A 22,219-nucleotide genomic window follows, 5' to 3' on the forward strand; every position below is an offset into this window, starting at 1 on the left:
CGCAGATACACTATCGTTTCAATCAGAGCTCAAACTGTTTATTCAACGGTACAGTAGTATTTTTCTTAAAATAAAACTTGTTTAAAAATGCACAGATTAATAATAGCTCTAGTATTTCTTGTAAGTTTTTCCTTCGTAGCAGCAGTGCCTTTAAATGGTAAGTGATTTTATCTCATCAGGATTCCCAGTATCTTTTATGGTAACAAAGAGAATACGTGGCAAGCAATAAGTACATTAACTAATTAATATTTACTCCATCGGAATCATTTATTACATCTCCATTTTTGAGTCCCAAAAATATTTTAAACGCAGACGAAGACATAAAGCAAGTCGTATCAGACTTGAACACGAATCGAACCCGCGACCCTTTGCAAACTTTAAATATGAAGTACATAAGTAGGTGGGTAGTTAGGTGTCTTTTATATTATATCACTTTCCTTTAAATAAAGCCATTCTCATTCTTTTTTATGAGCCTAACTCCAGTAGAACTGAAGCGAAACCTTGAACTTGAGAGATGGGTTATCTATTGGAATTAATATATTTAATAATCATAGAAATTCTCGAATAATCTTTAATTGTAATGTGTAATTGTAATAATACATATTTTATTGTGTGTTTAATAATATAGGTACGTCAAAATATGTATTAGGTAAACTTGCAATTTTATAATACATAAAGTTATTTATGTATGAAAGAACAGGGGTACCTTGATGCGATTGCCTCTAAGTGTCTTCCATGCCTTGTAAAAGAATTGTATATAATTCTATTACATGGATATGTCCTTTTTTTTAGCTAAACATTAGTACAGGTTGCTATATTTTATAAAATAATAAAATCATTTTTAAAGTCGACTTTAAACCTTTTACATATTATTAGATATAATCTACCATATAAAATATAATCGGGAGTTTATTAGGTACTTACATGAATGTTCTACTAATAATAAACTTTTTGAAGATTACATATCTATTAATTATTAACTTAATAACAAAATTATGGTTAACATACTAAAAGAAGATACCTAATAAAGCTGTTAGTTCTGCCTACTGCTCATCAGAACAAAAATATTTTATCTTATGATAACATAATAATTATGCGTAGGTATGATTACTTAAGCGTAAGATACTTGTAATAAAATTGCTACTAATATTGAGAAAATTCCAGCTATATAAATGTAAATAATATACATAGCTCTACTGAATTTCTTCTTTGGGCAATATAGTCGAGCGATTCATTCAATTTACCATCAAACCTAATCACACAATATGTCAATAACAACAATCATACTTGAAGATACTTTTACTACCTCTCGTGTTTCAGGACTGAACATCCCGTCAGAGTGCAATGACAACGCTTCCTTCGCCGACTGTGAACTCATAGTGCGCAGCAAGTTCTGCCAACACCGTAACTATTCTACGTAAGTTTATCTTTTAAAGCCAGGTTCATATAATATAACAACGACAGGGAAGGAAAGTTATCGAACGAAAGACAGGGTAGGTCTTTAACTAGCATTTGTTCGCCGTCTTCTTTCTTTGTAGGCTAACATAGCGCTCGATGTCGTGTCTCACTCAATCTCAACTCATATGACTTAGGGCACGCGATCTCGATTCATAAGACAACGCTACAATGCAAATCAGACTTTAGGAACTAAATGGTGTTCTATGTAGTATATGTATACAGTCTCAAGTCATTGAATGGTGTTCTATGTAGTATATGTATACAGTCTCAAGTCATTGAATGGTGTTCTATGTAGTATATGCATGCAGTCTCAAGTCATTGAATGGTGTTCTATGTACTATATGCATGCAGTCTCAAGTCATTGAATGGTGTTCTATGTAGTATATGCATACAGTCTCAAGTCATTGAATGGTGTTCTATGTACTATATGCATGCAGTCTCAAGTCATTGAATGGTGTTCTATGTAGTATATGCATACAGTCTCAAGTCATTGAATGGTGTTCTATGTAGTATATGTATACAGTCTCAAGTCATTGAATGGTGTTCTATGTAGTATATGCATACAGTCTCAAGTCATTGAATGGTGTTCTATGTAGTATATGCATGCAGTCTCAAGTTATTGAATGGTGTTCTATGTAGTATATGTATACAGTCTCAAGTCATTGAATGGTGTTCTATGTAGTATATGCATACAGTCTCAAGTCATTGAATGGTGTTCTATGTAGTATATGTATACAGTCTCAAGTCATAGAATGGTGTTCTATGTAGTATATGCATATAGTCTCAAGTCATTGAATGGTGTTCTATGTAGTATATGTATACAGTCTCAAGTCATTGAATGGTGTTCTATGGAGTATATGCATACAGTCTCAAGTCATTGAATGGTGTTCTATGTAGTATATGCATACAGTCTCATTTCACTGAATGGCGTTCTATGAAGTATATTTTAGGCAGTTTTCATTCAGCTGTGTTTCGAGCGCGCTTTGAATACAACGCCAAGCAATGCCAATTCCGTAGTCATCTGGACGGCACAGCCAAATTAGCTTCGAAAGAAGCTGGGCGTCATAAATAGAGCTCGGCAATAATTCAAGCCGGCCCAAATTCTAGCACTCTGCAAAGCGCAGGTCCGATCACAAATGGATTATTGCTGTCATCTCTGGCCTGGCGCACTACAGTATCAGCTCGAACCATTTGACCGAATTGTCAAGGACCCAGTGCTCTGTGAACGTCTCGATCACGTGGCGTGGCGAGGAGATGTCGCTTCATTGTGTGTCTTCTACCGCATTTATCACGGGGAGTGTTCCGAAGAGCTTTTTCACCTGATTCCTGCCGCCAAATTCTACCTTCGCACGACACACCACAAATAAGGATATCATCCCCACCATCAGGATGTGTGGAGGGTTCCTCCACAGTGCGATTTTCAAGGAACTTTCTTCCACGTACAACAAAAGCTTCCTTCTGCGGTTTTTCCGCAACGATACGACGTGGGTACCTTCAAACAAAGCACGTGCACCTTCCTTAAAGGCCGGCAACGCTCCTGTGATTCCTGTGGTGTTGCAAGAGAATGTAGGCGGCGGTGTAACACCTAGTGTTAGGCAATCTTAACACGGTGACCCGTACGCTCGTTTCTCCTCCTATTCCTATTTGACATCTCTCAAAATTTTATCATGTAGTAGCTTAGCTGTAAGTTTTCCAAAAATAATACATAGTATATGTATTTAATTCTTTAATTTTTCCATCTAACCAGATTTTGTTGTAAGTCATGCATGAACGCTGGCCGAAATTTGAAGAAAGGGACAGAGATCACTGGAAGTAACTTAGTTCCTGCGAATGACACTACACTAATATAAATTAAACCTTATATTAATTAACTTATGAGAAACAACTTAATACAGCATAAGAATGTACTTTGATTCACTTTTTGATCTTTTTAGATTATCTTTATTAGATATATTATCAATTTGATCTATGTCATGTTATTCACTAAATTATAATAATGTTAAATAACAATATGTATATATTAGGTTAGATTTAAGACTCACTACTACACGGTCACATTATCTCTGGACCTCGCTGGAACGTGAAGCTCCATCCCGTACCTCTTTCACCCCTGTTTGTCACTGACAGTACGGTTTGCAGTTTCATGACCGTTAGGTGTACCTATGTCGTGATATGTTCGTGCTATAACTGCTTTGCTTTTGTTGTTAATAGTTCTGTAGTCTGTTAATTTATGTAAAAAAATATTTTTATACTTAATCCAGATTCATTCATTGATTTCCCATAATAATAATTATCAGCACACAACACACATTAACATCAATCTATAATACTGACAAAATAAATATTTTTTTAATAATTCGTAATAACAATATCCTAGTGATGCTTGTTTTGCACACCGCGACCGTAACAAACCAACGATGTGACGTCATGCAACAGGTACAGAGATATCCGGTAACCGGGTAGCAATCCATTGTCATTCTGTCAATTATATTATTCTCATAATTATATTTTACTGAAATAAAACAAAATAATGCTGTAACATAAATTTTATTTACATCCCAAATTTCACAGTTAGTATATAAAACAAAAAACGAAATTGAGTCGGGCCGATATAACCGCCCACGAAGTACAGTCAGCAACAAAAGCGAGGCAACACGCTCCACGTTACTGCACACAATTGTAGACCCAAAACCGTTCATTTGTAGCTTATAACTGAACTCTTGTTTATAAAATTTGTTTTAATATAACTTTAAAAAAATACTCGTCAGATTTAAATAACAACTCTGGGTTCATGCAATATCAATCGTCAATACAATATAAACTTGTCATAGAATATAAGTAGGCAAATTAGATCTGTCGACTACAATGACGTTCTATACATATAGACAAATCACGTCGCATAAAAACAAAGCCAAATATGGAACATGCCACAAATTACATCATAATAAGCTAAGATACTATACATTGCTGCCTTTACTCCAGTTGATTGAAATATCATTTGTCAATAAGCAGCAATGTAAAACATTTATTCAGTTCAGGTTTGATTCGGACAGTGACAGTTGACATACGACTAAGAAGAAAAGTGTGCTTACATTATCTTTAAGCACACTTTTGCCGTTCCGCTATCAGACTGCGAATGATACTTCCTTATGTGTGTATAGAACGTCATAGGTTGATGATGTATCACATTATTTGCTCTTGTAACCAAGCAATCAATTCATTTGTTTATCAACTGTCAACCACTGATGTTTGAACAACCAGTATGGTAATTAATGTTTCACTCTTTCGTAGTCTGAGAATTAACCGTTCAAATCTACTCGGTGGTAAGCCAAATATAACATTAGAAGCTTTCTTAATCAAGGAATGTGTTAATGATGCAATGATAACGAAGAACGGTTGGGAACATTTACTTAAAATAATCCGCAAGCAATGTGCGGAGGGGTATCGAATCATAAATAATTTAGGAACATAGATATTATACTCATTAGATATATAGAAATATAAAACATGACTAATATGCAATTGCTTAACAGACAGATCTGACACAGATATATTTTGTGTACTGAATAGGTTAAAAGATGAACTTATATTCATTTCATTTTGACATCATTCTGTTTTTATGAAAATGCTCATGGCAATAATCATTTTCTTAAATGTCGATAAAAAAGGAAAGTGCTAATAACCATTTTAAAGTTATAGCTTTATATTGGCACAAAACCAAATGCAAAACAGTAAGGAATACAACCCAATAAAACTTTTTTCTAATTCCACCACAATGATAAAATTGCACTACATGGAAAATACTACAGAGACAAAAATAAATATTTTCCGATGCCGATAAATCTCGAGAGGTCGAGTTGTTCTTCGACAATAACAATAGTGATGCGTTGCGCAAAGTTAATTTCCCCAAATGGTCTTACACATTTCAATGAGAATTTCTTGCAAGTTTTAATATTTGAAAACATTACAATATTTCATCGGGACAACACCGTACCATACCAGAGACATGACGCGTCCGAGCTGGTCCCGCCACCAAATTGGTTACGTAACCAAACGGACACCAGATGAGCAGCTCTTAATAGAGCGGTTTACATTAAATGTAACCAACTAAGTTGGTAGCGGCGACTGGTTGAGCTACCATGGTGTCACAATGAAATAATATAGCCCTTACTGTCATTCCTACATCAAATAAAACATAATCATTGATTTGGTAGCAAACAGTGATTGACACATCGGAACCACAGATCTGGACTCGAACTGATCGACACCAAGCCGAGGTATCACGATTAAGATGATTGCGGACTACGTCTGTACATAGTTCACAAAATGTAATTATAAATTTTAAAACAACATCATACAGCGTCTACTGTACACCGCTAAATACATCTTAAATACAAAATTTAAACTCGATACACAATATATGTACAGTAAATTATAATTTAAAACGTTTATAATATATTACATACTGTATAATTAATATGAAACCAGTGATTGAGTAAAACATCTGCTGGACACTGATACTGGTTACGTATATGTACACTCGGCTTTATGTAATAGACTCTTAATGTATGTGGGGGATACAGTACAGAGTCGTTTTAAGGTCGTCGTACACTTATACCATAGCGCTCTCGCATAATAGCAAAAGGAGCATTTGAATGATGATATTATAATATCAATAGCAAATAAAATTTAGCTCGATGGTTCACCTCTTGCTATCCGTGTGGTACGCTCGCATGTAATGCGGTATAATGTGCAAAAACCCTAAACAAACACGGGGTAGCCAATCTCCGGCTACTTCCCTACCTCGAGCGAATGCTTGTGTACGCCATAAAATAACTTATCGGGTCTGTGAGCCCGTTATAATATCACAATACATGTTAACTAAAAGACACGCTAAACGCTCGCTTAACTCACCTATGAAACAATCAAAACAGAAATACAAATAATTACAAGCGCATGGATCGCGACGGCTATATTGTTGTTGTCTCAACTCAGCAAGGATAATAATAATAATATACATAAATTACGATAAACTACGTGTCACTAACATCTTTACATATATAAAGGGCGCCCTACACACTGGTCGGAATACACATATTGGAGAAACACGAACTATTAAGGACAAGCCAGCTTTATCATTCCAACACCAGCAGTAATCACGTCCACGTCAAACCTTAGTTACATTTTTTATTAACAACAGTTTGTGCTGAAACTGGATCGTATGCGCCCAAGAACTAATCTAAATGCAACATCCACGTACTCGTAGTGTTCAAACTAAATATTTGCACCAATTATTTAGTCCCTCATCTCCAATGTTTCCCACGATAAGATAAAATGGGAATCATTGGAGATTAATTAACATATTTTTTATCTGTTTTTACAAGTACGAAAAGATCTTTATTCTGGACAGGCACAATCAACTCGCGAACTAACTTAGGATTATGGAAACGTTCATCTACTTTAACGGGTTATAAAAAAGTTAACAAAATTTTTTTAAGTGACAAATTGAATAATGTCCATACAAACATGTATTAAACTGTGGGTGTCGCGAGTGGGAGTCGCGAGTATGTGTCGCGAGTGGGTGTCGCGAGTGGGTGTCGCGAGTGGGTGTCGCGAGTTGGTGTCGCCAGTTACCGTCCACCCGCTCACCGTGAGTGGTATCAGCTGTCGTCCGCAGTCCGCTCAGTCCACCACCTCGGACACGATCTTCTCCATGTCCTGGTCCACCACGTCGTCGTCGTGCGGCGGCGGCGGGCAGGCGGGGCAGCGGCGCGGGGCCGGGCGCGGCCGGCAACTTGAACGGCTCGTCCAGATCTTCGAGGCCGGCGGGCACCGGCAACTTGGCCAGCTCCTCTTTTAGCTTCACATAGTGCCGCTGCAATCAAATTGTTTACTTGAAAACTAAGCAAATAAAACAAAACGAATAGTGTGCTAACTAATAGTATGCTAGCTACCAGTGTACTAACTAAGAGTGTGCTAACTAATAGTGTGCTAACTAATTTGTTAGCTAACAGTGGACTAACTAATAGTGTGCTAACTAAGAGTGTGCTAACTAATAGTGTGCTAGCTAACAGTGTACTAACTAAGAGTGTGCTAACTAATAGTGTGCTAGCTAACAGTGTACTAACTAATAGTGTACTAACTAAAAGTGTGCTAACTAACAGTGTGCTAGCTAACAGTGTACTTACTAATAGTGTACTAACTAAGAGTGTGCTAACTAATAGTGTGCTAGCTAACAGTGTACTAACTAATAGTGTACTTACTAAGAGTGTGCTAACTAATAGTGTGCTAGCTAACAGTGTACTAACTAATAGTGTGCTTACTAATTTGTTAGCTAACAGTGGACTAACTAATAGTGTACTAACTAATAGTGTGCTAGCTAACAGTGTGCTAGCTAACAGTGTACTAACTAATAGTGTGCTAACTAATAGTGTACTAACTTATTGTGTACTTACTAATTGTGTGATTGGAATGGTTACTAGTTATTGTTTTAATATTCCTCATTTATTTTCATTACATGCAGAAATAATCGTGTTTGTGCTAATTATAATCGAACAACCGAATTTTAATTCGAACTCTGGAAACTCAACGAGAAAATTTTATTGATATACATGTTCTCAAAACTAAAAAATAATGAGTTGTGATAAACCAGAAACGAGTTATGACTTGACCGTTTTGAATAAGTCTGAAGGATGTACTGGTAAAATGGCAGGTTGAGTGCTCACCTTGAGTGCGCACAGGTTGTGATTGATGGTTCGGTGTGTCCGCTCGTCCCCGCTCTGCCCCTCGAGATCAGTGATCCAGTTCGCAACGGTTTGCATTATCTCGTTCCGTTTTATCCAAAAGTGAGTCTGTATAACCTGCAGGAACAAACAACTTCGATTAAGCAAATTACTTCATAATTTATCTCGAGTAAACTGAACAAGGTCTTAACAAAGTGCAACTACACAATATGAGACTTCAGAATCTAAAAATTACATCATAATCATATTTTGTCATCCCGCAGTGTCTATAAATTTTGATTCAAATAAATTTTGGCATATTTCTGTTTATAATTTGTTACTCCATAATAAAGACTCATATGGTAAAAAGCTTTTAGTTTCCTTATTTGAAAAGATATGCTGATATTGAAGAACACGGTTTATTAGTTTTTAGTTAGTTACGGAACAATCACCTGGTCACACTTTACATCCTGTATAACTGAATAAAGTCCTCGAATGGCTACCACGGAAAACGCAGTGTTGGCAGCCCCAGAGAGATGGACTGACGATCTAGTCAAGATTGCATACATTGCTGGAATGCATTGGATGAGGGCATCGCAGGACCGATCGGCGTGGAGATCTTTGGGGCAGGCCTTTGTCCAATAGTGGACGTCTTCCGGCTGATGATCATTATGATGAAATGAATAGAATATAGTAATGAATAATAAATAACTAGAGAGGAAGTACCTCCCGGAAGCAGGGCTCGGGCGAGCGCAGCTGGTCGAGCATGGCCCAGCGCACGCACGCCTGGTAGATGTTGGAGTTGTACTCGAGCGAGGCCAAGGTGCCCACGCACGTGCCGCGGCTGCGCTCGTACCCCGGCTCGTTGAAGTACGGCTCGGGCACCAGGATCAGCGACTGGATCGACACCAGCACCTGGACATACAAACATCATATCAAAATCACTTTATGGTACATTTAGTGCTCGACCGACGGTCAGAGCTGATATCGGTCGAGCCTAACGCGTATCATACGCGCTGACCATGTTGCGTAGTGCTCAGCTGACAGCAAACTTGATTGCGGGCCCGTGATCAGGACCTGCCAATGGAAACCAGTGAACAGCCTGCTAAAAATCACACCACCTATATACATATATACAGGATGTAATCGTTAATTGTGACCAGGCGATTATTCTGTAACTATGACAGAATAAAAAAAAATAACTGATTGCCTAATCAGTAAAATGACATCAATAACTTTTTTTTAAATCAAACGGGAAATATCCAAAACACTTACACACATTTGGTATGGGATAAGTAGAAAGGTTTTAGTTTCCTTTTTTTAAGGTTAACGATAATACCCTGTATTTTCAACTCCTAGGAGCTATAAAGTCGACTCCAATTCGGATTAACACACATACGAGTCCAGAGGGCATACCATCAACTTTTAATAAGCGATGCGATTCCGATGCAGTTCAGTTTAGGTACCTAAACTGAATCACTAAAATTCGTACCATGAACTGCCTTTTACTGAATGGCGCTTAGATCGCTTATGAAGAATGAACGAAATAAATTTGTCTGTGGTCCGCGGTGAGAGAAAGAGATGACGCTCTACAGTCGTTGCATAAGTTTGTTTCTCTTACTCGAACCATATGCGTTGCGTTTCGAAACCTAAAATGATATGATTTTAGAGGTTTTTTTTGCGTAGAAAATACTACAAATACATTTTAAAATTGCGCTTTATAACGTCAAATTATAAACCATTAAGCCCTTTTTTGTAGTTATTAAATATCAGTAATATAAATAAATATTGTTCTTTGAATTACTAATTAAATATTTGCTTAGCTGTTTTCGTAAAAATAACGAGTTATGAACGCACCTCCATTGATGTTTGATTTGACAGCACGATAGAGTTCATTTTTTTTAATTCGTTCTTGCGAACAGGCTATAGCCCGGGCCCTTACTGCACCGTCTGTAACCAAAAATGAAAATACAAAATTTTCATTTTTGGTCATCGCATCTTTCATCAATAAAATTTTCCATTTCTATATGTTTTCCCTATTTTTCAAAGTTATTAACAACACGATGATTCACTTTCCTCTAAGTAGTAACTTTTTTCGAATCGCTCACTTTGACACATAAGCTATCCAGTTTATGTTGAAATATTACCTCATGTACGAATGAATGAACGAACTAAATCAGTTTGCGATTCACTTGATATATTTTTTGACATCCAATTGACATCACTGCGATTTAATCAGTTGATTTGGCGTCAGCCGAAATTAGATAGCTCTAATCAGGTCGTGGTACGAAATAGCAAAGCAGGTTATTTTAGGTTGTCAATTGAATCGCAATAAGAGTTCATTGCAGGCCCGCAGAGTCCGAATAGTGTTTGTCTCCTCACACAATCACTGAAGCAACAATGAAATATTTGTTTCGGGTTGCACTACTGATTGGTAGATTGTCGGTCGCACATGTTCAGATAGTGAGGATGATATTTTAGTTTGTCGCCTATGGGTTCTAGTGCAGAAATCGCATCAAACATCTCTTCAGACGTCACCACACGGTGACCAGAGAGGCGAGAGTACCTTCATGATGTCCAGGCGGTCGGTGTCGGTGCGCACGAACACGGAGGAGGAGTACGAGAGCGGCAGGCTGGTGGCCAGGGTGGCCGCCTCCTGCGCCAGGCGCTTCATGCGCGCCGGGTGCGAGCGCTGGCCCGCCGCGCGCACCGTGCCCTCGAAGTTGTACGGCACCGTTAACTTGAACCCGCCCTCCCCGTCCTCCGATATCATCTCGAATGTTTCTGCGGCACCCGACAATATCAATAACAAGACACATCACACACGATAACGCATTTCTTTTATGAAAATAAGGAACGGGACGAGGAAGACGTTCAGCTGATGGTAATTGATACGCCCTGCCCGTTACAATGCAGTGCCGCTCAGGATTCTTGAAAAACCCAAAATCTCCGAGCGGCACTACAATTGCGCTCGTCACCTTGAAACGTAAGATGTTAAGTCTCATTCCCCCAGGTATTTCACTGGCTAAGGCACCCTTCAGACCGAATCACAATAATGCTTACTCATTACTGCTTCACAGCAGAGAAAGGCGCCGTTGTGGTTCCCATAATCTAGCCGGCATCCTGTGCAAAGGAGCCTCCCACTATGTATGAGAATGTAGTGTTATAGTACTCACCAAACTGCATGGTGCGCATCAGTTCGATATACCTCGCCTCCCGACTCGCCCCGTATATGGACCGCGCTAGTCCCGCATTGTCAGATTCGTTTTCTGAACGACACATTAACGCAGATGTTGCCTGAAATCAGTATTCATATAATGCAATCTCCAACAGAATGCTAAGTTCACTCCAAAAGCCATGCCCTCTACAGGGTATCATCCCGAGACCATGCTTGATTTATAAATAATATATAGGGTGTATGATACGAGTTATATATACGTACTTATATATTAACTTATACATAACATCAAAATAAACATTCAAATTAACATCTTATTTAATGGCAGTAATGTTCGAAGTCACGAGCGAGTCGGACGCGAACTCGAGGCAAGAACATTTTGTATCAGCAGTTTAGTCATTATTTAGCAAAATGATATAAAACGTCGAGTTGGTTACACAATTTTATTAATTTAAATAAGTACTTATCTCAAATACGACAGTCCATCAACATCTCATTTTAAGTTTGGATAATATGCTGTTATTTACAGTTTTCCACTGACCCCTATCATTGTGTGGCGTTGTATTCAAAGCGCGGTCGAAACACAACTGTATGAAAACTCTGCCTAATAGACGCGTTTATTGTAAGTCAATGTTGTAGCTGTATGATTTATAAATAGAGACGGGTTATCACAAAATGATTAGATACCTGAATGTCAGCTATTAGCGAAGCGAGTCCCTCATCCTCTTCCGATAAGTCAGAGTTACTCGATGTACTGAATCTTTGGCTATACGTCATCTTTCCAAATATGTTCTTTTTGCTCATTCTGTAACATGCAATCAAATGATGGTTGGTTGGAATGGTGGCACGACAAATCGATGTGATAGGCCTGATAGGTTATGTGGTAGCCTGTCAAATCAAATCAAAATCACTATTCATATAGGTCAAAAGTTTTCTTTTCTTTTTATATCAACCGCCACTTCGAAAAGGGTTGAGCTTTAATGAAAAGTCACAAGAAGCTCATTCCCACTCTTTTAAATCAACATTTACAGCTTCATCTTTTTACAAATCATTTACAGCAACAAATATACTCAAACGTCAAATACTCAACGCCTAACACAAGTCAAAAAAAGAAAATGTAAAGGATTACAGAAAATCAAGAGTTATTGAGTACAGTAGATGCATCAATCCACACACATCGTAAATAGATAAAGGTATTTTGCGAGCATTTTATTATGACAAAAGATATTATGGAGTTTGTTTATGTGAATTAGTGACAATTTTTGTTCACTTCAAATAATACAGTATCATGACTGCTCCGGAAATAAATGGCACTCTGAGGGAGAAAAGAGCTTTAACAGTATTCCTTTTTTAGTTTTTTTTATTTCTTGTATATTTATATTAAGCGATAATTTTTTAATATCTTATCAATATATAAAATGGCAACATAAAAATCGTACCGTGATCAACCACGATCAGAAAGTGATGTTCCTGTCACACTGCGACTTATTATAAGTTAGTATGTCTCACTAGTGTGTAATAACGCCAGCGCTCATACTCTAACACAGCAGTATAAAAGCTTTTTGATCATGGAATAGAAATACGTACAAAAGCAGTAGAACCCCAGAGAAACACAAACATTTACTGCAACTAATGCTTTTCATTGTTTGTGTATTTAAAGTGCCGGCCCCACTGGCGGTCAGAGTTCCGATTTCTGCGTTCACTGTCACGCACACGTACAGCGCGATGTGGCGCGACATGTCCAGCACTACACACACACACACACTGGCCACTGGGGCCTACCTGAGCTTGGCCGCGTACGAGTTGGTGGTGCGGCTCATGCTGGCGAGCAGCGCGGGCAGCTTGCGCACGGCGGGCGCCAGGCGGCGGCAGCGGGCCGCGTGCAGCGCCCGCGCCGCGCGGAGCACGCACACGTACAGCGCGATGTGGCGCGACATGTCCAGCACTACACACACACACACACTGGCCACTGGGGCCTACCTGAGCTTGGCCGCGTACGAGTTGGTGGTGCGGCTCATGCTGGCGAGCAGCGCGGGCAGCTTGCGCACGGCGGGCGCCAGGCGGCGGCAGCGGGCCGCGTGCAGCGCCCGCGCCGCGCGGAGCACGCACACGTACAGCGCGATGTGGCGCGACATGTCCAGCACTACACACACACACACACTGGCCACTGGGGCCTACCTGAGCTTGGCCGCGTACGAGTTGGTGGTGCGGCTCATGCTGGCGAGCAGCGCGGGCAGCTTGCGCACGGCGGGCGCCAGGCGGCGGCAGCGGGCCGCGTGCAGCGCCCGCGCCGCGCGGAGCACGCACACGTACAGCGCGATGTGGCGCGACATGTCCAGCACTACACACACACACACACTGGCCACTGGGGCCTACCTGAGCTTGGCCGCGTACGAGTTGGTGGTGCGGCTCATGCTGGCGAGCAGCGCGGGCAGCTTGCGCACGGCGGGCGCCAGGCGGCGGCAGCGGGCCGCGTGCAGCGCCCGCGCCGCGCGGAGCACGCACACGTACAGCGCGATGTGGCGCGACATGTCCAGCACTACACACACACACACACTGGCCACTGGGGCCTACCTGAGCTTGGCCGCGTACGAGTTGGTGGTGCGGCTGCGTTGTGATTAACAGTCTTAATTTGTTTTTGGGACCTACTACTGAATAAGTAGTAATTTATCTTTACCTAGATATGATGAAAATGTCAATGTCCGTTCACTTCGAAGAATTGATTTTTCTTATTATAATGTACCTTTACTTTGTCTTTTCATAGAAAGTGCCATATTGATATGTAGGATACTGTTCTTTTAAGACTTCATGGTACCTGATTACTAAATTAAGTCTACTTCGTCTAACCTGTTTTTTTATGATGGTCACCCTTACATTTACAATAATTATAAATGTCGAAAATACAGCAATTGAACAAGTTGCCAATTTGTCCAAGACATATTTCATAACAGCGAGTATTGACGGACATTGACGACCGATATAGCCGAATGGCTAGTGACCCTGACTACTAAGCTAGAGGTCCTGGGTTCGAATCCCGGTAGGTGCAATCATTTATATGATGAATAATGAATGTTTGTTTCCGAGTCATGGATGTTTATTTGTATTTATGTATGTTTAAGTAAGTATATTATATTAAATATATCATTGACTTGCGCACATAGTACAGGCTATGCCAGTTTGGGGCAAGATAATTTGTGTAAGAGTGTGTCAATATTATTATTATTATTGTAAACTAATGACGCCGTATGTAAAACGAAAAATAATGCGTTTTTGCCAAGGTATAATAATCATTGTATTTTTGATATATTGTAAAAATATCTTGTACCTTTTGCATCATATTATTTTTAGTATTTTTAGTAAATAGTGATCAAGTTTGGATTTTGGTAACAAACAAAACGTAACATAAATAAATATTTTGATATAAAAATGTTTTCACTTTTCAGCCAGTTGGCTGTGACATGATGATTGGATCAAACGCTAAAGAAGACAAATGCAGGCAATGCAGAGGTAACGGCACCCATTGTCACACCAGCACAGGAATCATCGACTCAAATGATCTCAGGAAAGGTAAATTAAAATATTTTCTTCCGGCTACGGTATTCGCTGTTATTATCTACAGAGAAATTGTTCTCTTTATTCGTGCAGACATTATCTACAATTTAGTCACTAAGAGCGCGTATTCGATCTGCGATGATAATTCCATGTTTTTGAGAGTCTTTCCAGAGCCTAAGTTAGAGTTTAAGTTTTAATTTAGGGAACTACAGAGTAAAATTATAATTTTTAATAACAGTTTTCTTAAACAGAAGGCAATTTCTTCGAAGCATTTCAATTTGCTATATTGATTTATTTTCAGCCTTTAATCCAGTGACACATAATTACATTACACACAATAACAGAAAAATGGCATTTATATATTAACAAAGCAATATTAAAAAAATACAAAATCGATTCACTTTAACTTTTTTTTACCAGAATTTGAATAGAAATATAACAAGAATATTTGTTGATGACACCAAATTATAGCTTCTATAATCTCTAGAATATCCGTAAACAACAACCCAATGAAAAGATGCAGCCATTTCACCTTCTGTAAAAAACAACCTATAGGGTTACCACGTTAACCAAGACTCGTGAATGAGAGTCACGGCTTGATCACTTGGCATTGTGAAGAGACGTCGCTTCATTGTCTTTATCACGGGGAGCGTTCCGAAGAGCTGTTTCACCAGAAAACTGCTGCCGAATTCCACTTCGCACGACATGCCACAAATTACGATACCATCCCATCCATCTGGATGTGTTGCGTTCCTTCACAGTGTCATTTTCAAGGAACTGTCTTTCACGTAAAAATTGAAATTTAGTTTAATCTGAAACGGAGTGTTCCGAAGAGCCGTTTCACCTGATTCCTGCCGTCAAATTCCACCTTCGCATGATACGCCACAAGTTAGGATATCATCCCCATCATCAGGATGTGTGGCGGTCCTCCACAGTGGGGTTTTCAAGAAGCTTTCTTCCACGTACAACAAAGCTGTAGAATGAGCTCCCTTGTGCGGTGTTACCGGGACCATACGACATGGGTACCTTCAAAAAAGTTCGTACACCTCTCTTATACTAAAGTGGCAATGGGCTGGACACATTTCTCAACTAACAGCTAGGTCATAGGTTCTCAACGTGCGCGATAATGCCCCCTTGTGGGCGTTTGATACTTTCGAGGGGGCAGTAGAAGACCCAGAGAATATTAGGGGGCACTGAGATGGCGCAGATGGGGCGTGGGTAGATTAAAAAATATAGTCTAAAAAGGCAAAAAAATACACGAAAATACTCTAGAAAAAAACATATACTAAAAGTGGGCGGTGAGCAAAATAAGGTTGAGAAACTATGAGCTAGGTGGACTATTTATACAGCACGTTAGGGACCTGTAAGAATGAGAAACGTGGGTAGACCTATAACGCATATAAGGTGCACCGCTGAAATTATACAAATTGGCGGAACTAACTAGCTGGAAACAGTAAAAAATGGAAAGAAATTAATAAACGTACATAGTTTATAAGGCAAATTATTTTAACTAACATAACAGAAAACAAATCATATTTGTATACTTATCTAAGTAACATACATACTCACTTAAAAAATGTAAAAAATTAAATGTAAAATTAAAATAAGGGTTATTGTTATTTTTATTACTATTAATTCAATATTTCCTTTTTATAAACCACAGGATATAACGACGTGCTTCTAATACCTGAAGGTGCCACAAGCATTGTGATTTATGAAGTAAGGGAGTCAAACAACTACCTCGGTAAGAGTTTATATTTTTATTTTAATAATAAGTTCCAGTGGGAGGATTCTTGCACTGCATGTTGGTTAGGTGTATATTACAGTCACAATACGGGAATAAAATAGTATTTAATGTTCATACTAGAGCGCCTGAATCAATGCACTCACACATACACACGATGTACACGACCGCTAAGCAATCTTTTACCAGTGGGAGGCTCCTTTGCACCGGATGCCGGCTAGATTATGGGTACCACAACGGCGCATATTTCTACTGTGAAGCAGTAATGTGTAAGCATTACTGTGTTTAGGGATGAAGGGCGCCGCCCGTAGCAAATAAAATAATTGTGCAAATGAGACTTGACAACTTATGTCTTAAGCGAATCACTACTGGCCTTCATTTTACATTCGTTTATTTATTGGCAACGTATTTTCTCTCAAATATAATTATATATTTATGTACAACTACAAATACCTTGTACAACTTCATTCTACGCCGATTTAGACTTGAGTTAGCGAAATAATTCATACTAAAATTCAAAGCTTCCGTGAAAAAAATAGTATATAATCTCATTGAATACTTCCAGCTATCAGAAGCAAGATCAAGGACAAATATTATTTAAACGGCGGATACCGCATCGACTTTTACTTACGAGCGTTCGCCCCAAGGGTTTGCTGCGCCAGATAAGCTGACTACTCTCGGTCCCACCACAGAACCCTTGTATTTATCAGTAAGTTTAAATCTTTTATAGTGTAGGATAATATGGATACACATTACGAGACTTTTATCTGTAAATAAATTTTCTGATATAGAAAAATGTTATTATTTTTGGTCCAAAGTCATCTAATACAGGAATAGGAGTACCAACTAGGATGGTCACTTGATGGCAAAGTAAGTAAAAATTCTGTAGTACATCTTCGTAATAAACAGGCGACGTGGGTAGAGAGGGGCGCTGCGGTGTGGGCTTTATTATAAATTAACTAGCTGACCCAGTAAACATTGTATTGCCATATAAAGTAACAAAAAATTCAATATTTTAAATTTTTGTGGTATAAAAAAATAGATGACGACCGATATTCAGACCTAACAAATATATCGTACTACAATAATTAATAAAATCAATTGCCATCTTATAACCCCATTGCGGATCTGTGGATGGAACAGAATAATATAAAAAAAGTGATTAAAAAACAGGGGTTGATTATAGAAGGGTGAAAATATGAAGTTGTATGTATTTTTAACGCTGATAAGATAAAAATATAAATATTTGTCAGAAAAATAAAAAAATTATATTTAGGGGTCACCCTTATCATTTAGGGATATGAAAAAAAAATTGATGTTGGCCGATTTTCAGACCTACCCGATATACACACAAAACCAGTCGAGAGAAGATTATTGAAGATTATTTTGAATAGCTTGTTCGGTCATTTCTAACAGGCTAGCTTCGGATAACGATCAAAACAAACTATCGAACTTGCAAAAAGCCTTGTTGTAAAAAAAAATAAAACAAATCTAAAGATTTAGTTTGTACTTGCAATTACAGTAGTATAGTAAGCAAAACGAGTAATACTGCCTATTCTTATAAGCACAATATTTTTTTAAACAGAACTAGCCGAATCACAAAAGCTTTGCTGACTAATCAAAACGCCTTTTAAAAACGCCCCCATGTCATATCGTCCAGGAAACATCATACAGGAAAGCTCATTCCTGTTTGGTTGAAAGTGGGAGAACGTATCTTGAAAACCATACAGCCATTGAGTCTTAAGATAAGGGTTTTACTAGTGCCGAAGAATCTGGTAACAATACAACCTTAAATTCGTGCCAAAATTTATAAGCTATGCTACTTAACGTACTTACCGCTCAGCCAACCGTCCAATGATGCATCCTACTTAAATTTCGGTATGTTTGTCAGACTCTTTAGTCGAAACTGCGAGGTATTTTTCGGTTGAAATTAGAATTTGGATTTGTCAGGTTATCTGATGGAATATAATTAAATTATAATATTTTTCTGTATGTTTTTGTGGGAGGCCTTTATCCAGCAGTGGACGTCTTCGGGCTGATGATGTATGATGTTTCTTTAGTCAAATATATACATTGTTATGGCGTGCGTGATATTGAACAGGCTTGTAAACTTGTATCTAAATGGGAAGAAGAAGAGATCATTTTATGATTCTATGTCAACTTTTATTTTTAGCTGCTCCTCGTTGATGACAATGTGGGTGTTCAGTATGAGTACAGCTTGCCGACCGCCTTGGCTCCCCGTCCGCATCAGCAATACAACTGGGTTCATGGTGAATTCACACCCTGCAGTGCTTCGTGTGGTGGAGGTATCACTAACACTGAAATAAAGAATATTTTTTATATACTCAAGTATCATAAGCCCTCCATGGTGTGTTCAAGAAGCTAACATTATGACCACATTTAAAATAGACTGTTTTGTTGGTAGAAATTTCTTATCTGTAAAAATGTTATGCTAAATAATAACATCGATTTCGATAGTTATTATTTCATTCAAAGGAAGATGGCGGGAATGGACCCAATAATTTAAAAATTAAGGAAGCATCTTACAAGTACAAGTTTATATTAATTATAAACATAAGTTTATACGATGTTTATATAAAAATATTGAAGCGCTAAGATATGGGAGTCAAAAGAAAGAAATTATTATAATTTATTAAAAATAAGTCATCTTTTACTAACAGAACGTTTTGAGCAATTGACATCTTCATATTTTGACATGACAGCCCTTGTCGTTATTTATTTATGGATTATTATGGATGTTCCGACTTCCGACACCATCGAACTATTGATACCTACTCAAATCAGTAGTAATTCACAATAAGATTCAATATGATTATTATTGTTTTTTGGTATTAAAATGAGTAGGTAACTTCTATGAAAGTATCGATACCTGCTTGAAAAAAGAATGAATTGTTAATACTCAATTATTAGCACTTTTTACTAATATCTTTAAATTTCCACTGCTGGCCAACCTGCCACATATCTTTTAGCAGACAGTAGTTAGGCATAGACATAAGATACAAATTATCGTTTAATAATTTTAGGGTTATATTTTACTTTTAGGTATATCTTTTTTCTCCCACTTTTTTAGGCTTAATTACGATTTGCGTTTTCTTAGTTTTGTTACATTCTACAATTATTAATAAAGTTCCATGAAGTGCGCCACTTCTTTCAGTCAATCCCAAAATACATGCATACTCGCTTCCTCCCTTCGAAGATCTCTGATAAACAAAGAAATTAATTGAAATGACTCCTATTCTAATATCAGTTAAGATGACGTTTAGTTGGAAATGAAATGTCAATTTGCAAACAAAGTTGACAAATGTTGCACGTAAGTAAGATATCGAACGATATGATAGTTGGGGCTGACTCTAGTTAGTCTCTGAAAAAAAAAACTATGATAGCTGCCAGAAAACTTTTCATTACCATTATAACCGGTTAAAATGTATGGTGCTCAGCAGCCTAGCGAAACTCTATCTGAAAAAAGCCATTCACTCGAGTATGAAACGTGCAGTCATATTTTATAGATTGACAGATGACAGCTATAATCTTGTAAAAAACAAACATAGCCGAAATCCACTTTGTTTTAAATCAAATTTTCGGTTTCAAACTTAGCCGGATTGTACATCGTCGCCATTCGCCATACTATAATTACTACTATTTCAAACTTACGTCAAATGCCTGCACATTTCATAATAAACTAAATTTCAATTTTTAAATCATAATATGCGGCTCCTGAATGCATCGTGGAGGCTTATGATATGTGGGTAGATAAAGTAGTGTATGTAACTGTAAATAATTAGGCATTAAAATACACGTGTGATGTTTTTATAATAAAAATACTGACACACTCTTACACAAATTATCTTGCCCCAAACAAGGCACAGCCTGTACTATGGGTGCAAGACAACGATATATTTAATACAACATACATACATAAATACATGTAAACATCCATGACTCTGAAACTACCATTCATATTCATCATATAAATTATTGCACTTACCGGCATTTGAACCCGGGACCTCTAGCTCAGTAGGCAGGGTCACTAACCACTATAAACCCACACTCATATTTAATGCTTTTCATTATGTATAGTAACATAAATTACTGTAATATAACAGCATGTTTGATTAAATGTCAATTTCTAATATTATCGATATCCATACTGTTCACATCACTAGTGCACTAGCAAAGTAAGTAATACATCTAGAAGCAGATCAGAGCAGAGGTAGCTTGCCGGCAATCACAACGCGAGAGCCGGCAGAGCAGTTAGGGTTGCCACTTCTAAGTTATTCAATCATAATATTTATAATCCAAATGCTTAGTAGGTATTAAGAGTTCACGTTTAAATTTAATAGGCATAATAAATAAAAAGTTACTAAACAGTCAAAGAAGCTTATGTGTGTTGTATAGAGAGGTAGGTGAACGAAGCTACGAATAAATAAGTTCGATCAAAGATTCAATTCGTTCGTAGATTCGACGTCGACTAGTAAGGAAGTTGTTCTACTTACACGAAACCGCTCGCCTCGTGTTTTTTGTCATACATTTTGATAATTTTTCAATATTATTTATTTCAATTTTTGTAATTGCTAATCAGTTGGCAAACTTTATTTCTCATAATTCGATGTATACGAATAACTTAATCAAATTATATTATGCTTAGTACCTACCAATAAAATTGTGCGATACCAAAATATTGGATACAAAATAGAAGCAGAGTTGACTAATTTAAAACAAATTTTAGATAAAGATGCATTTAGTAAAGTTTTCACTAACGAGTGACTATTTTAGCCAATGCAATGGACAGCAGCAATAAATTTTGTAAGACTGTGTATATGTGCTATAGCCAATTCCAATAAAAAAAAAATTAAGAAATACCAACCGACTTTAAAAAAAACCTATTCCAAAACATTATATTAAGCACTAAAAAGTAAAAAAATAATTGTGTATTTACTACAACTTAATAATGGACTTATTTCTAAAGTTCTCCTAAGTTAAATGAAATGAAAAGACTTCCTAAAAGTCAATCCAATAATTACGACAAAATAATGTAGTTACAATAATTATTATATTATTATTATTATTATTATTGTTACAATACAGTACAATTGAGAACCTTTTTTGAAGTCGATTAAAAATGATCGCCGTGCAATAAATGTTTCTTTTACAAAATTACGTAAAAATACATGTGTTATACTTGTACGTATTATAAGGTAGGTATTGTGATAAGTGATGGCATTGTAAGATACTCACGGGAGGCTTTGGTGTTTGTTCTTATGCTAAGCAAATACATGAATGGTGACGTCAAATGGTGTATTAGCACAGAATAGGTAATACTTACGTATGTATTAGTAACAGATGTTCCAGCTTAACAAATATTGTAGGTACTAGTATTTACCGCTTTTATCTCGTTCAATCAGGTTTTCAAACACGCAATGTGAGCTGTCGGTCGCGTGATGAACTAGATGAAGTAAAAGATAACCTGTGTGATGAAGGTCTTAAGCCACCTACCAACCAGAGTTGCAACACGGAGGTGTGCCCAGCGCACTGGGTGGAGGGACC

The 22,219-nt window shown here is 37.7% G+C and overlaps 2 long non-coding RNA genes across 2 annotated transcripts; both read left to right on the top strand.

The window, feature by feature from the left end:
- LOC126966198 (uncharacterized) lies at positions 1-3,371 on the top strand. Its single transcript, XR_007729684.1, has 3 exons — positions 1-157; positions 1,321-1,417; positions 3,206-3,371. It is a non-coding gene; the product is annotated as an uncharacterized LOC126966198 (long non-coding RNA).
- A 9,026-nt stretch (positions 3,372-12,397) lies between these two features.
- On the top strand, positions 12,398-22,219 carry LOC126966212 (uncharacterized). The gene is made up of 4 exons (XR_007729698.1): positions 12,398-12,551; positions 16,574-16,654; positions 17,220-17,363; positions 22,078-22,219. It is a non-coding gene; the product is annotated as an uncharacterized LOC126966212 (long non-coding RNA).

The sequence above is a fragment of the Leptidea sinapis genome, chromosome 9 (assembly GCF_905404315.1).
Source record: "Leptidea sinapis chromosome 9, ilLepSina1.1, whole genome shotgun sequence".
In the NCBI taxonomy this organism is placed as follows: domain Eukaryota; kingdom Metazoa; phylum Arthropoda; class Insecta; order Lepidoptera; family Pieridae; genus Leptidea; species Leptidea sinapis.